Raw genomic sequence first — 17,341 nt, forward strand, 5'->3', positions numbered from 1 at the left:
TCTCTGTCTCTCTGCCTTTCAAATAAATAAATCTTTTTTTAAAATAAACATTTGCCACATTTTTTTCTAGCATTTTTACTTTTTAGTATTCATTGGGATTTGGCATCAGCTGACATGTATAGCTCGGTTTATGAAATTATAATGGCTACTGTTCAGTGATCTTGGGTTTACTGTGGAGTTTCCCAGAGACTCACAAAACGCTTAAGTAAGCAGGCCTCCAGCATCTATTCCTGAGATGAAAATCAAGTACTGCTCGCAGTCAGTTCAGCAAACATTGTGCAAAAGTAGGCTCTACCTTTTTCCTGGAAGGCTCTCGTCCAAAGCAATAAAGATAGGCAACTCTCATTCCTTCTGAACAACTCCAGCTGAGGAGTCTGTGTAGTTTACTGTTGCTGGGCAAGAGTGTGCTGTTTATGGCTGTGCTTGCCACATGCAGCAAATTATAGATACTCAATATTTATTTGTTGACAAACTGTTAATCCCCCATATTATACAGAGTCATATCGTTGTACCTTTACATAGGACACATTTTCCATACTGTTCAATTTGGTGGCCACTAGCCACATGAAACTGTCGCACATTTGAAAAGGAGCTAGTGTGGCTAAGAAATTAGATTTATTTTATATTTAGTTTTAATGTGTTGACATTTGATGGGTGACACTAATTGCAGTGGAAAACTTTGAAATGTACTTGGTAATTTTTCAAGTGTAAACTTTATGGAGACTAAGTTACCTTGAAGTATAATAAATGTTGCACAACCAAATTGAGATGTTATGTAAATATAAAAGACAGAAGACTGTATGAAAACAATTTAAAGTATTTTAGCAAATTATTTTACATTGATTATATATGAGAAATAATACTTTGGGTATGTTGGATTAAATGAAACATAGCATTAGACATGATATCTTTTGTTTATCTTTTTATTATTACCACTAATAAATTTGGAACTGGAAATGTAAATTGTATTATATTTTTGTTGGGTAGTGCTTTGTAAAATATTTCCTATTATGTTTTACTGAAATTAACTTTTTTCTTAAAAAAAAAAAAAGGTTAATTTTGTTTGAAAGGAAGAGCTATGGAGACAGAGAAGGAGAGACAGACAGAGGCAGAGAGAGAGAGAGAGAGAGAGAGAGAGAGAGAGAGATGTCTCTCACTGACCCAAGCCGGGAGCCCAGAACTCCACCCTGACCTTGTGCATGGATGGCTGAGTCCCAGTTACTGAGGCTATCATCTGCTGTTTCTTCAGGCGTGTTGGTGGGAAGATGGATTGGGAGCAGAGTAGTCGGGATTTGAATCAGTTGCTATGGCACAGGAGTGGGACTGATCCCATGCACTCTGAGATGGGACACAGGTGTTGCAAACAATATCTTCATCTGCTATAGTACAACACCCACTCCTACTAATTAGTTTAGAAAACTTCCCAGTGTTCATATGAATGTACCATAATTTGCTTAACTAATCTTTTATTAATTTGCTTTGGAGATATTTGCAATCTCTCACTATCAAACAGTTTTGTAGAGCTGGCATTTTGTAACTACAAATACATTTATAATTGGCAAAGTTATCACTTGGGTAGGTGTTTGGTAATAATTAAGATGCTGCTTGGGATGCCTTCATTCTACATGGGAGAGCCTGCATTCAAGATCTGGCTCCCTTTCCAAGGCCAGTTTCTTGCAAATATATACACCATGGGAGGCCACAAGTTACTTGGTGCTCTGTTACCCATGTGTTAGACTTGCTCCTGTTTTTGGCCTGACACAGGCACAGCTATTGAGGGCATTTGTGGAGTAAACTAGCAGACAGGTTAATCTATGTGGGTCTGTTTCTGCCTTTCAAATTAAAAAATTTTTTAATTCACAGAATTTATTTTAGAAAGTTTAAATTTCAGGGCTGGCACAATGACTTAATTGGCTCATTCTCCTCCTGCAAGCACTTGCATCCAACATGCATATTGGTTCACGTCCCATATGCTCCACTTCCCATCCTGCTCCCTGCTTATTGCCTGGGAAAACAGCAGAGGAAGGTTCAAAGGCTTAGGTCCCTGCCCCTGTGTGGGAGACCTGGAAGAAGCTCTTGATTCCTAGCTTAGGATCAGCTCAGCTCCTGTTGCTGTGGCCATCTGGGGAGTAAAATAGTAGATGGAAGATTTTTACCTCTGTCTTTCCTTCTTTGCACATCTGACTTTCAATAAGAATAAATAAATCTTTTAAAAAAATTAAATTCCAACTTTTGCAAAGAAAAAAGTTATCATCAATTTGTTCTCAATGGAGATTATATGAAAAACAAAGTAAAAATTAAGTGTGTAAGCACATAAAAGTTTAGATTTAACTACAAAACTATGAAGCAAGAGATGCAGCAATTTAAATAAACACATTTTTCTTAAAAAATGTCATTGACATACCTACTCATGCCAATGAAACACTGAATGCAAGCAAAAGTTGGAATGGAAAGCTATGTCAGATTTTGGATCAGGCATGGATTCAAAGTTTGTAAGGCCTGAAGCTTCTTTGAGGATCCATCTTTAAGAAAGTTAATATAAAATTACACATTATATGATCAACAACAATATGGAAACTTGAAAGAAAATCAGATAGGATTGCAATCCAAAAAAAGTGTAAACACTATTAGTTTGAGACAAGTCAACTCTCTCAGAGGACTTTTACACACACATGTGGAGCAGGACAAATGTTCTGTCCTTATGTCTTGGGAGCTACCATATTCCGAAATCAGGACCTTTGTCTTTAGCCACTTGTCCCTAGAATAAATCCACCTGTCTTGGAACTTTCAGCTCCAGAATGTGCATAGTATTCCTTGTCATCCTTTTGCTGTCTTCCCAAGTGGGTTTATTTCATTTATGTGGCATCCTTCATCCTAGAAATCCCAAATGCCTTACAGATATTTTCTTTACAAAATGAACATGTTATAGAGAAAACTGTGACATTGTAATTCCCTGGGAAAAGTTCAAGGGGCACCTATCAGCCTCTTCTTTCCTGATAATAAGCATGAAAGTTCCAGCTGGTAAGTGGTTTCTACTGGGAAATGACTTCCTTCTACTACATTGGAAGGAGATAAGCTGGCAAATGGCGCATAATGATCTGAAGTTAATGATCTATTCCTGCAGCAATTTGCTCCCAGATTCTGATGTTTTGCCTCAGTTTGACACCTTTGCAAAACCTCTGGGGGAAAAACACAGCCAGCAGGTGGGGAGAACAGCACAGTCCTTAGAAGAGCTTTAGGAGGGAAATGCAAGCAGATTAAAGATGACAGGGATCCCGAATCAGGATGAAGATACATCAGTCTTTTTTTTTTTTTTTTTTTTTTTTTTATTATTTAACTTCAGTAATTACATTGTATTACGTGACACAATTACTTAGATACTTGGGTTCTCCCCACCCCTCCCCAAACCCTCCCACCATGGTGGATTCCTCCACCTTGTTGCATAACCACAGCTCAAGTTCAGTTGAGATTCCCCCATTGCAAGCGTATACCAAACATTGAGTCCAGCATCTTATTGTCCAGTCAAGTTCAACGGCTTCTTAGGTGTACCCTCTCTGGTCTGAAGACAGAGCCAGCAGAGTATCATCCCAGTCAATTGAAAGCTCCAACATACCATCAGCAAAAATTTACATCATTATGGAATTAATTGACATAGTAATGAGTAACCAATATGTTAAAAGTAAATGCGAGTTCCCAGTCACCTTCTGTGACCACCTCACCTATACTTCAATTTTAGTTTATACACAACATATAACATTCAAAACATAACATGTTATACATAACATCATATCATCTTAAATTAAGGCAAACATGTGGTATTTAACCTTTTGTGATTGGCTCATTTCCCTTAGCATTATGGTTTCCAGTTTGGCCCATTTGGCCACAAAGAACTGCATTCTGTTTTTTTTAATAGCTGAGTAGTATTCCATGGAGTAGATGAACCATAGCTTTCTTATCCAATCCTCTGTTGATGGGCATTTTGGTTGCTTCCATGTTTTTGCAATTACTGATTGTGCTGCTATGAGCATAGGAGTGCATGTTGGTTTCTCATAAAACAAGTGTTCTGGATATATTCCTAGGAGTGCTATTGCTGGATCATACGGTATGTTGAATTTGAGTTGTTTGAATGTTCTCCATACTGATTTCCATAGAGGCTGTACCAGCCTGCAGCCCCACCAGCAGTGGAGTAGGGTTCCCTTTTCCCCGCAACCTCGCCAACAAGTGTTGTTGGTGCTTTTATTCATGTGGGCCAGTCTTACTGGCGTTAGGTGGTACCTCATTGATGTTTTAATTTGGATTTCCCTTATTGCCAGGGAACTTGAGCATTTTTTCATATGTTTATTTGCCATTTGGGTTTGTTCCTTTGTGAAGTGTTTGCCCATTTCCCGTGCCCATTTCTTGAGTGGCTTGTTTGTTTTGACATTTTGGTTGTTTTGTAGCTCTTTGTATATTCTGGAGATCAGCCCTCTATCACCTATGTCGTGTGCGAAGATCTTCTCCCATTCTGTGGGTTGCCTTTTTACTTTGTTGATTGTTTCTCTAGCTGTACAGAAGCTTCTTAGTTTGATGAGGTCCCAATTGTTTATTTTGGTCTCGATTTCTACTGCATCTGGAGTCTTTTTTAGGAAGTGAGGGCCTACCCCTAAGTGTTCCAGTGTGTTTCCAACATTTTCTTCCAAAAGTTTGAAGGTTTCTGGATGTAGGTTTAGATCTGTTATCCATTTAGATCTGATCTTAGTGTATGGTGAGAGATGTGGATCTATTTTTTTGTTTCTGCAGGCTATCAACCAGTTGTCCCAACAGCATTTATTGAACAGACCTTCCCATTTGCCTGGATTGTCGTTTGTCTTTTTGTCAAAGATTATTTGGCTGTATCTGTGTGGGTTTCCTTCTGGTGTTTCTATTCTGCTCCATTGATCTTCCTCTCTATCTTTGTGCCAGTACCACGCTGTTTTGATAACCACTGCCCTATAGTATGTCCAGAGGTCCGGAACTGTGATTCCCCCTGCTAACTTCCTGTTCTTCAGGATGGTTCTAGCTATCCGTGGTTTTTTGTGCTTCCAGATGAACCTTTGGATCATTGTTTCCAGTTCCATGAAGAATGTTTTGGGCAATTTGATTGGGATTCGTTGAATGTATATATTGCTTTTGGCAGTATAGACATTTTAATGATATTGATTTTACCTATCCAGGAGCATGGGATGTTACTCCATCTTTTGAGGTCTTGTTCAATTTCTTTTTTAAGTAGTTTGTAGTTTTCTTCAAATAAGTCTCCTACATTTTTGGTTAGATTTATTCCCAGATATTTCATACTTTTCTCTGTTATTTTGAATGGTATCTTGCTGGTTAAGTCTTTTTCCATCTTGGGGCTGTTCGCATACACTATGGCTGTTGATTTTTGTTCATTAATTTTGTACCCTGCCACTCTACCAAACTCTCGTACAAGTTCTAGCAGTCTCTGTATTGAGTCTCTTGGCTCTTCTACATAAAGAATCATATCATCTGCGTATAGTGAGAGTTTAACTTCTTCGTTTCCCATTTGGATTCCTCTGATTTCTTTTTCTTGTCTTATGGCCTCAGCGAGTACCTCTAGGACTATGTTGAATAGTAGTGGAGAAAGTGGACATCCCTGTCTTGTTCCAGATCTCAGTGGGAAGGGTTCCAGTTTTTCTCCATTCAGTATGATGCTGGCGTTGGGTTTTTCATATATGGCTTTAATTATGTTGTGGATTTTTCCATCTATGCCTACCTTGGTTAGGGTTTTTAGTAGGAAGTGGTGTTGGATTTTGTCGAAAGCTTTTTCTGCATCTATTGATACTATCATGTGATTCTTGTTTTTCAGTTTTTGGATGTGGTGTATCACATTTATGGATTTGCGAATGTTGAACCATCCCTGCATTCCAGGGATGAATCCTACTTGATCTGAATGAACGATCTGTCTGATGTGTTTTTGAATTCTGTTGGCTAGGATTTTGTTGAGAATCTTAGCATCAATGTTCATCAAAGAGATAGGTCTGTAGTTTTCCTTCTCTGTTAGTTCTCTGTCTGGTTTTGGGATTAAGGTAATGTTGGCTTCATAGAATGAGTTTGGAAGGGTTGCCTCTTTTTCTATTGTTTTGAAGAGTTTGTAGAGGATTGGGGTCAGTTCTGTTCGGAATGTTTTGTAGAATTCTGGAGTGAAGCCGTCTGGGCCTGGGCTTTTCTTTGTTGGGAGGTCTTTAATCACTGATTCAATCTCTACTTCAGTTATGGGTTTGTTCAGGTCGTTTGTTGCCTCTGGGCTAAGTTTTGGCAGGTGGTAGAAGTCTAAGAACTTTTCCATTTCTTGGTGATCTTCTGATTTGTTGGAGTACAGTGCTTTGTAGTAATTTCTAATTATGGCCTTAATGGATGCGGTGTCTGTTGTTATGTTGCCTTTTTCATCTTTGATGCTGTTAATTCTTGCCTTCTCTTGTTTTTTCCTTGTCAGTCGGGCCAGTGGGGTGTCTATCTTGTTTATCTTCTCAAAAAACCAGCTTTTTGATTCATTGATTTTGTGTATGGTTTTTTTTATTTCTATCTGGTTGATTTCCTCCCTTGTTTTGATGATTTCTTGTTTCCTATTGTGTGTGGGGCTCTTCTGCTGTTGTTTTTCCAGTTCCTGGAGGTGTGTGTTTAGTTCCTGTATTTGGCGCCTCTCTTGGGACTTGACATGAGCTCCAATTGCGATGAGTTTACCCCGTAGCACTGCTTTGGCAGTGTCCCACAAATTTTGGAATGTTGTGTCAGAGTTCTCATTGGTTTCCATAAATTTTTTGATCTCATCTTTAATTTCTTCTCTGATCCATTGTTCGTTTAATAGCATATTGTTCAGCCTCCAAGAGTTTCTGTATTTCCTGGGACATTTTGAATTGCTGATTTCCAGCTTCATTCCGTGGTGGTCTGAGAGGGTACATGGTATGATTCCTATCTTTTTGAAGTTATTTAGGTTTGCTTTGTGTCCTATCATGTGGTCGATCCTGGAGAAGGTGCCATGCACTGCTGAAAAAAATGTATAATCTGTGGCCTTAGGGTAAAAAATTCTATAGATGTCAACCAAGTCCAGTTGTTCTATTGTTTGTATGAGCTCTGTTGTTTCTTTGTTGAGTTTTTGTTTTGTTGATCTGTCTTTAGTTGTTAGTGGGGTGTTAAGATCACCCACTATTATTGTGTGCATATCTATGTCTCCCCTTAAGTCCGTGAGTAATTGCTTCACGTAGCTAGGTGCGTTTGAATTTGGTGCATATATGTTCACAATGGTAATTACTTCCTGATGGATCAGTCCCTTCACCAATATATAATGTCCTTCCCTGTCCTTTTTGATGTGTGTCAGATTGAAGTCCACATCATCTGAAATTAGGACAGCTACCCCAGCCTTTTTTTCTCGTCCATTGGCATGAAATATCTGTTTCCAACCTTTCACTTTCAGCTTCTTCGAATCTCTTCTGGTTAGATGTGTCTCTTGTAGGCAACAGATAGTTGGGTGCTGTTTGATAATCCATTCTGTTAATCTATGCCTTTTGATTGGTGAGTTCAGGCCATTTGTGTTAAGAGTTAAAATTGAGAGGTTGTGATTTTGCCCTGCCATACTTGTTTTTGTGGGTGTTGATATCTGTGTAATTGCCCTTCCTTGTGTGGACTTTAGTGGGGAGATCTTCCTGTTTGCCATCTTTGCTTATGATTCACCTCCTTTTTTTCTGGATTTAGTGCATTTCTAAGGAGATTTTGTAGAGCTGGTTTTGTGCTGGCATATTCTTCTAATTTCTCTTTGCTGTGGAAGTATTTGATTTCGTTCTCAAATACGAATGAGATCTTTGCTGGGTACAATATTCTTGGTTGGCAGTTGTTCTGATTCAGGATTTGGAAGATCTTTGTCCATTCTCTTCTTGCTTGTAAAGTCTCTTCAGAGAAGTCAGCAGTGATCCTGATTGGTTTTCCCCGGTATGTGATCTTTTCTCTGCTTCGTACTTGTCTTAGGATTCTTTCTTTGTCTTCGTTGGAGTGGAACTTGAGCACCATATGTCTGGGTGAAGATCGCTTTGGGTCATATCTGCTGGGAGTCCTCTGACCGTCCTGGATTTGGGCTGGGTTCATGTTCCAAGTGTTTTGGAAGTTTTCCTGTATAATTTCGTCGAGCACCATTTGCATTCCTGACTCTTTTTCCGCTCCTTCAGGAAGGCCAATAATCCTAATATTTGATTTTCTGAGGTTGTCTTTCATTTCTTGTATGGTCTTATTGGCTTTTTTCAGACTTGTCTCCAGCTGTTTCATGAACTGGGTATGTTCGTTTTGTGTGTCTTCTGTTTCAGAGATCCTCTCTTCTGCTGTATTTGTTCTGTTGGTTAGGCTCTCAATTTTGTGCTCTAAGTCAAGGATTTTACTTTTCATTTGTTGTATTTCTGAGGCTATGTGGTTCTTGAATTCCTTGAAGTCCTCCCAATTCTTCTCATTGTGTCTGACATATTTTAACATTATTTTTTTGAATTCCTTGTCTGGTAGATCTTCTATGTCTTCATCTTGCATCTCCGAAATAGACATTGGCTTTCGATCCTTTATTGGTAGGGTGTTGGCACTCTCATCTGGATCATTACCTTTTCTGGTATTTCTTCCCATTGTGTTAGTGTTTCTTTTTTGAGAGACCTAGGCACCAGTGTGCTGAGGGGTCTCCAAGCACTATCCTGTAGAGATCGGAGTCTGCAGGCGTGGAGTAGCAGGGTGTGGGAATTTTCAAGGCACTTTTGGTGCGTCTCCAGAACACTGGACCTCAGGGCGCCACTTCCAGGGCCCAGTGGATTCAAAGCGCACTCTCAGCTCGTCCCCTACAGGTATGCTACCACAGGGCATGGGGGAGTGAAGGCACTCTCTGTGCGCGCCCCCTGTGCACTGGATCACAGGGCTTGGAGCAAGGGACTGTAGGGCGTGGGGTGTTCCAGGTGCTCTCTGGAAACGCCTCCTGCGCAGGCCCGCCCACCCCAGCACTTGCAGGGGACCGACCGCCCCGGCGCTAGCAGGGAACTTCCCAGCCCAGAGGCGTGCTTGGGTTCCTGTGGGATAGCACCGCCCAGCTGAGCGCCAGACCGCAAAGGCACAGGGGAGTATCCAGTGTGCCTTTTGCCTTTTTCCCACACACAGTTTTGGCAGTTTCAAGGCACTCGCCCTGTGTCTCTAGAGGCTGGAGTCTGGGGGGGGGAGGGGCGGGGAGACGAGCACCAATTGTGTTCAGGCTCTGTCCGTGCCCCTGGGGGGCCAACTCCCGAAGCCTCCAACCCACCACTGTCCCCACCCAACTCACTCAAACCTCAGGTTCTTGCAGTCTGCCTCTTCCTCTGGTCGGAATCCTCGCCGCAGGTGCGTCTCCCAGCGACTGCTGTGTCCGTTGCTGGTCGCGGTGGATGCAGGCGGCTGGAACCTGGAGGCTGCGGCTGGGGCAGGTCCCGGCGGGGCTTGGCGACCAGGGTGGGCAGATGCCGGCGGGTCCCGGTGATTCAGGGTCCTGGTGACCAGGGTGAGCAGATGCCAGCGGATCCCAATCACCGCTGGTCCTCACGGCCACTGCGTCTGCGGGTCGGTTTGCGGGTCGGTTTGCGGGTCGTTTTCCGGGTCGGTCTCCGGATCGGTCGGCGGCTTTCAGTGTCTGCACTCAGAGGTGACTCAGCAGGTCAGGAGCGGAAAGTTGTCTCCCCTGCTCTTTCTTTTGTTTTTCCCTGGTTGCTCTTCCGAGTTGTGTGGATTTTTTTGGTTCCACACTGTCCAGGGAACTTCACGTTCTTCTCCCTGTAGTTCTATGCTGCTCCACTTACTCTTTTGTCGCGTTCTAGCCCTCTCTGTCTGTGAGCTCTCTCACAGTCTTCCTCCTATGTCGGCCATCTTGCGAGTCTCCGATACATCAGTCTTAAGTGGTTCAATGCCTATTAAAAACAGTTGAAATCAAGTCTGCCAACCAAGATTAGGGTGTCAACGGAGCTGACTTTACTCCATTTAGTTTCACAGGTGACAAAATGTAGGCATTATCCAATTAGGTGAGATTGGAATGAACACATATCCAGCCACCAGCATCACAAATGTTCAAGGTACTATGACTAAGGTTCAGTCATGTTGACTTTTAGGCAAATGTGCCTCATAAGCTGAGTTTCATGTTCACTGATGATGTCCAAATGTCCACACTAGCATTCTCAGATCCGTGGTGAACCAATGCGGTAACTGCTTTCTGGGAGAGTCTGCTGTTGAACTGGTCTCTTTCTTTTCCTGAGCTCTGGCTGTTGTGGCCACATGAGAACCGAATAAGTAGATGGAAGACCTATCTTTCTCTCTGAGTCTCCTTTTCTCTGTAACTTTGCCTATTAAATGAAAATTAAATAAATATATATTTTTAAAGTGTATGTTTGCTCTTTCTAAAAAAAATGATTTCTTTAAAACTTATCTTACTCCCATGCTGTCATTATTGGGTGATGGAAATTTAAACTATGCCATTATAGGTCCCCTCCACACCCCACCACTGATCAAATAGGAATTGAAGATATTTTGGTGGTACCCAGAAAGTGAGGTGTGGACGTCTCTATTGTATTGGTTAAACTGGTAGACAAGCACAAGCCTCTTTTGCTTTGCCACTTTTCTTGGAGCACAATGGCCTACTGACCAGGTGATGGTACTGGGAATGAGAAGTGAGAAGATTTCGGCAGGGGCTGTCTGGAATGGTTTGCTTTGCTTTGCTTCATAAAATAGATGCAATGTGGTTCCTCTTCTTCTTGCCCTCATGGCTTTCATATGGTTATAACGCCTGCAATTGAAGCAGCGTTTTACAATCACAGAAGACAGGACTGCAGAACAGCAGACTGGATGTCCTCAACACCAACGAGCCACTGATCCATTCCAGGAGCCACTCCCCCCAGGAATTCTTGTTGTGAGAGAAAAAGAAACATCCTTGTTGTTTAAGCCATGGTATGTTGTGTCTTAAAACTTATTTCCAACTGATTTGAAAGGGAGAGAGAGAGAGGTCTTCTATTTCCTAATTCACTTTTCTAAGACCTGTGTCAGCTAGAGCTGCATCAGGCCGTAGTAGGAAGCCAGCCACTCATTGCATTTCTCCCACGTGGGTGGCAGGATCCACAATCCTGCAGTCACCACCTGCTGCCTTCCAGCATGCAAATAAGCAGGAAGTCGGATCAGAAGTAGAGGATCCAGGCCACTAACCATGCACTCTAGTATGGAATGTGGGTGTCCGTGGGCATCTTAACTATGGTGTCAAATGCCTTCCCTGTTGGAGCTTTAATTATATGCGACTAAAAGCATTCCTAAGTGATTTACACAGTCAACAACTGTCATGGTTGTTGCTCATTTACCCGTTGTCTCATAATTATTAGAAAATATATTCCAATGTATTGAAAATACATTCCTCACTGGAATGCCCAGGTTGGGGTCCTTTTACCTCAGTCTCAACTCCCTGCAGCCATTCCTCTGAGGCCTTTGCTGGGAATAGAAGTGGGTGCCTGTTTCTCAAAGATGTGTAGACTAGGATCCTGCTCCAGATGGAGAAGTGAACCTGTTTCTCCTTTTACCACTTTAAAACATGTTTTAAATTATTAATATTTTTTAAAAGATTTATTTATTTTTATTGGAAAGTCAGATATACAGAGAGGAGGAGAGACAGGAAGATCTTCCAATACAATGATTCACTCCCCAAGTGACTACAATGGTTGGCTCTGAGCCGATCTGAAGCCAGGAGCCAGGAGCTTCTTCTAGGTCTCCTACATGGCTGCAGGGTCCCAAGACTTTGGGCCATCCTCAATTGATTTCCCAGACCACAAACACAGAGCTGGATGGGAAGTGGGGCAGCCAGGACATGAACTGGTGCCCATATGAGATCCTGGCACACTCAAAGCAAGGACTTTAGCCACTAGGCCACTATGCCAGGTCCTATTATTTTTTTGACTTTGAATTTTATGGTACAATTCCATAGGGTCTGGGATTATCCCCTGCCCCAAGTTCCCACCTCCAACTTATTTTCCCCGTATTATTACAATAGTATAGTCCTTCATAAGGAGTCATAAATCTATCACTTAAGTTATTTAAGTGTGCTCTGACATTGCAGACAATGGCAAACAGTCCAGCATCCTATTGTCTAGACACACCCAACAGTTTCATTTGGAGTTCATCTTTGATTTGGAAGTATGAATGCATATTGCATTTTATCTTCATATCTGAATCTGATAGTCTCTATGCCATCACTACACATCCCTTAAATGAGAAGCCACAGAACAACGTCAACAACAGGTATGAAGTTAAAGCAAAAAATTTATAGCACCATGGAGCTGAAAAATGTGCCACTAAATAACCAATGCATAGGTGAGGAAAAGAAAACAAAAGCCTCTTGGGTAAATGCAAAAGCCTCGTGAAATCCATGAGCCAGTGATGAATTTGACAAGAGAAAAGGAACTATTTGGAAGAAATTAAAATGAAAACAAAAATGTCAAAACACGTGGAATGTAGCAAAAACAGTATGGAAAGGGTTATTGATCTTATAATTTGCATGATGGCTGCCTTATATCAGAGAAAATATACGATATTTGTCCTTTTGGGATTGATTTATTTCACTGAACTAATGGTCTCTGGTTGGGACCATCTAGTTGCAAATGGTATCATTTCATTCATTTTAATGGCTGAGCAATTTCTATAGAGTAGATGTACCAAAGTTCCTTTAACTACTCCTCTTGGATGCACATCTGGATTGTTTCCATGTCTTTGCTATTGTAGATTGTGTTACTGTATATATAGGACTATAGATTCCCTTCTCATATGCAGTTTTCATTTGCTTTGGATGTATTCCTAGGAGCAAGATAGCAGGGTTATATGGCAGGTTTATTTGCAATTGTCTAAGCACTTTCCATACTGATTTCCATAATGGTTGTACTAGCCTACACTCCCACCAGCAGTGAAGGAGGGTACCTTTCCTCCCAATTTTAAGACATTTTCCTGGCTCTCCTCTCTACATGGAACAGTTATTAGAATCCCTTCAATGAATTGAAGTTTTTACAAATAATTTACTTCTAATGCATTGGAATGAAATCTAAGCTGTTTAAAATGTACGGTTTTAAATCATACAGACCAACACAAGAACACAAGTTGACGTTTTAAGGAAGATCTTGCCACATCCACAAATCTGGCCAGCTAACCTCTAGTAAGAGATGCTTTGTACATCCGAACAACTGATCACCTAAGGTGATGTTTGGCATGGGTTTGCATGACGATATCATTCAGCATCTGCACAGCAGGTTTTCCAAAGCACACGTGACATCCACGAGTTCATTCCCCAGATACCTGCAATGACTGGGGCTGGGCCAGACAACAGGAGTGCAGAACTCAATCTATATCTCCCACATGCATGGAAGAAACTCTACACTTGATCCACCACATGCTGCCTCCCTGGGTGTGAGCTAGCAGAAAATAATAACTTAAAAGATACAAAGTTTATGCCAATGACTGCAGTAAGCGGCATGTCCAGGGCCTAAGATATTCCTTGTGGATCCTCAGAGAATAATTTAGAGGCTAAATATGTTTAAATTTTTTATTGCTACTATTATTTTCCATGACACAATTTTATAGGTATAGGGATTCTCCCCTTTTTCTCATTCTCCATTCTCCACCCTTCTCCTGTCCCTCTCATTTCCCCCCGTATTGTTACAATAGTATAGTCCTTCAGCTATGGTCCTAATTCCAGCATTCTGCTATTTAAGTGTATCATGGCATTGTAGGTATAGGCAATGGTGGAAACTCTAGTATCAAGTTGTCAAAGTATATTTAACGGTTTCATTGGATGTCCTTTTATTCAGGAGTAGAGATGCATACTGCAGTATATGTTCATTTCTCTTATGGGAGTATATATTTATACTTGTTTACATTTTGTTTTGTTATATTTTATACTTGCTTATATACTTCTTTGGTATTTTGCATGATTGTTTCCTTGTATCAGAAAGAGTATGTGATATCTGTCCTTTTCAGACTAGCTTATTTCACTGAGCATAATGGTCTCCAGTTGGGACCACTCCATTGCAAATAGTAGAATTTCATCCTTTTCAATAGCTATGTAGAATGCATGGAGGAGAGGTATCACAGCTTCCCTATCTGTCCCTCTTTCAAGGGGTATCTGGGTTGTTTCCATGTTTTTGCTATTGTGGATTGTGCTGCGAAGCATACAGGTCGCTTTCTCATATGTAGATGCTACTTCTCAGGAGTAGGATCGCTAGGTCTTACAGTAGATTGATTTTCAGTTGTCTTAGCATTCTTCATACTGATTTCCGTAGTGGCTACACTAACCTACATTCCCATCAGAAGTATGGAATCATTTCCCTCCCCCACAACCTCAGAGGCTAAGTATTAGGCACACTGGTGAACTGTAGCTCAATCAAACCTACCCAATGATTCACAACCTGTTCCATGCATTCGCTAGAACTCAATCAATGCCTATCTTTGCAGGTGTTTAGTCTGTCAATTGAACTATGCTCTGAGTGTCTCTCATGTCCATGGCCCACAATACTTGACAGTTTTGGAAAACCAAAGCAAAACTTTTCATGTACTTAGTTTTTGGCCAGATCAGCCTCTGTGAGCTTGTCTCTGATTCCTACACAGTCATTTGAACTGCATGCTATTTTAAGGACATGCAATTTTAATGCAATGTAATTATAAGTATAAATGTTTTTCTTTCCTGAATCACTTGCATGGAATTGTAATTGGTTCCATGGGACAAATATTATCAGATCAATTACAAGGATTCCTATTGCAAGAAATAGTGAGTGGCTTTTAAAAGGGTGGGATGGCCTTATATAGCTATTTTTTTTTAAATTGTACTCATAAGGTCATTCAATCAGAACCCAAAGAGTTGCAACCAAGCATCACTCCCTTTCAATATTATATTTCCATACTAGTCTACAATAATTGCTCACAAATTAAAGCAATGATATTTTTCAAAGTCAGATTTCCATCATTCAGGGGAAAATCATGAGGTTTGTGGGTCTTCTTGGGCCAGATTTCCACCCTGAAGCCTGTTTTCCAGTTATGTCAGGTTTCATTGGCTAATTCAATAGGATCTTGAGGGAGAAATACGAGATTTGGAAAACTGATGAAAGAACTGCAGAATGTTGGAGCCCCTCTAACCTAACCTCTTCATTTCAAAGGTGAAGAAACCAAGGAAGGGAGGGCTAAACAACCTGCCTGGCATTGTGAGATGAGTTCCAAGAGAACAAGGATTGGAGGCTAAGTTTCCTGCTCTCCAGGTCATCATTCCTTCTACCACATCATAATATGTGTTCTTGGGCATGGATAAGGATGTGTTTTTCCTACTGGGCATACATGTCTACATCCACAGCTGCCATCCCCGGTTGAGCATTCAGTGGTCTACATCAGCATCCCCAGTTGAGACCTCTACTGTTCTCAGTACCAGACAGCTGTGTGCCCCTAATTCACCCACGGCTCAAACACAACCTTGGCAAAATGGAGTTTCTTTTTTATTTCCACAAAATCTGTTCTGTATGTTTATTTATTTATTTTGTTTGGCTTGATAATCAATTACTCAGGGGTCGAAGTTCTTGCCTTTCCCATCACTTCCAATTTATTATCAATCTTTGAGGTATCGCTGTCTAGCTATTTATTGCTTATTTTCTCATTTCTTCATCTTTATTCATACATGTCTTGATTATTTCTTACCTGGACTCTGCATTTGTCTTTTCCTCTCTTTTTTTTTTTTTTTTTTGTCTTTTCCTCTTAAAACTGTTATCCATACTCCTTTTAGATTTATATTTCCTAAGGGTAAAAATTCTCTTACTGGGCTCTCACCTGAAACTTTTTACTCTCTTGCTCACATCACCAAATCAAGCCCATTTAGCAATGATAAGTTAAGGCTCTTTATTTGTCTCCTGTTTACCTAATTTTATCTCCTGATTCTCATTATAGCTTCTCAATATTAGGTTCCACAAACACAAAAGTACAACTTGTAATTCTTTGAACTAGTTAATCTACTTTGTACTTCTCACTTTGTACATACAACTCCCTCTGCTTAACATCCACTCCTCCACTCACCTTTCTCGTGTGGCATCCATTGTTCCAATTTTTTACTGAAACCTGGAGGCAGGTTAATTTTTGATTTCAATACATGCCTTATGTGCGCTTCTATTATTTTATATCACATCATATTATAATTCCATATCTATGGAATTCCATATATATTGTTTATCTTTGCCTCAACATTTAGCGCAGGGCTTGAATGAATAATAGGACAAATAAATGGGTACATATTGTAGAAATCCAGAAAATATTCTATGGCCTGATAACCTGGTATAATTACAATATTCTGAATATTATTTAGAATGCACTCATTGCCAAAGCTAGAGAATTGAAATGTTCTGAATTTATAGAATTTTAATAAGTGTAATTTGGTATGATCATGATTCATTACCTTGCCCTCTAGTTGGATCATGGGTTTCCTTCCTTATCATGAAATAATTACAGATAATTTTCTCCTGATGACAAAACAGTCTTTCTATATTAATGATATAATAATATGAAGATAAGGAAAAGACACCTTGCATCTTATCGCTTTATCAGTAGAATATTTAATATGGTGTTTCACAGATCCTTAGTAGCATTACTTACTACCTGCTTCAACACATTTTAATGAATACTTGCTAAGATCTCCTTGATTTCTGGGCTTGCTTTAAAATCATAAATGGATGAGCCTATTATATATATGTATATGTATATATATATGTACTCCTAGATCAGATATTTGGGGTTAAATATGACATTAACCAAGTTAAAGGGAACACTTGGCAAGTTGCAGCACTACCTTAGGCACAGGCTAATATTTCACTTCAGGACTCAGCGTGTATTTCTACCAATGCACACATCACAGATATGGTTGCTTGGGGTCCATGGGGAATCTAGGTATCTCTTACAAGGGTAAAACTTGTTTGAATGCCAACTGTACCTAGATTTTGCATTTTACTCTATTATGTATTGTTATTTTTAAATAGCTTCACTTTTTTATTTATGATCTATATAATTCTACAAACCTTGCTGAGAGTAAGTAATAGCTCAAGGATTTCAACTGCTTTTTCCTTCTCTGACAAGTATGATGAGCTACCAAGTTCCTGAAGCAGAGCTGTTATGCAAAGAGTAGGCAGCCTCACCACAAACACAGATCCACCTTGAGTGTGTCACCTGTTACGTTTTGCTGCTCAACAATTAACTTTCAGAGTTTCATTTTCTTCACCTTAATGGGGACAGTTACTAAGCAAACTGAAAGTGCTTAAAGATCTGAGGACTCACGCAGAGA

Source organism: Ochotona princeps, chromosome 7 (assembly GCF_030435755.1).
Source record: "Ochotona princeps isolate mOchPri1 chromosome 7, mOchPri1.hap1, whole genome shotgun sequence".
Lineage (NCBI taxonomy): Eukaryota > Metazoa > Chordata > Mammalia > Lagomorpha > Ochotonidae > Ochotona > Ochotona princeps.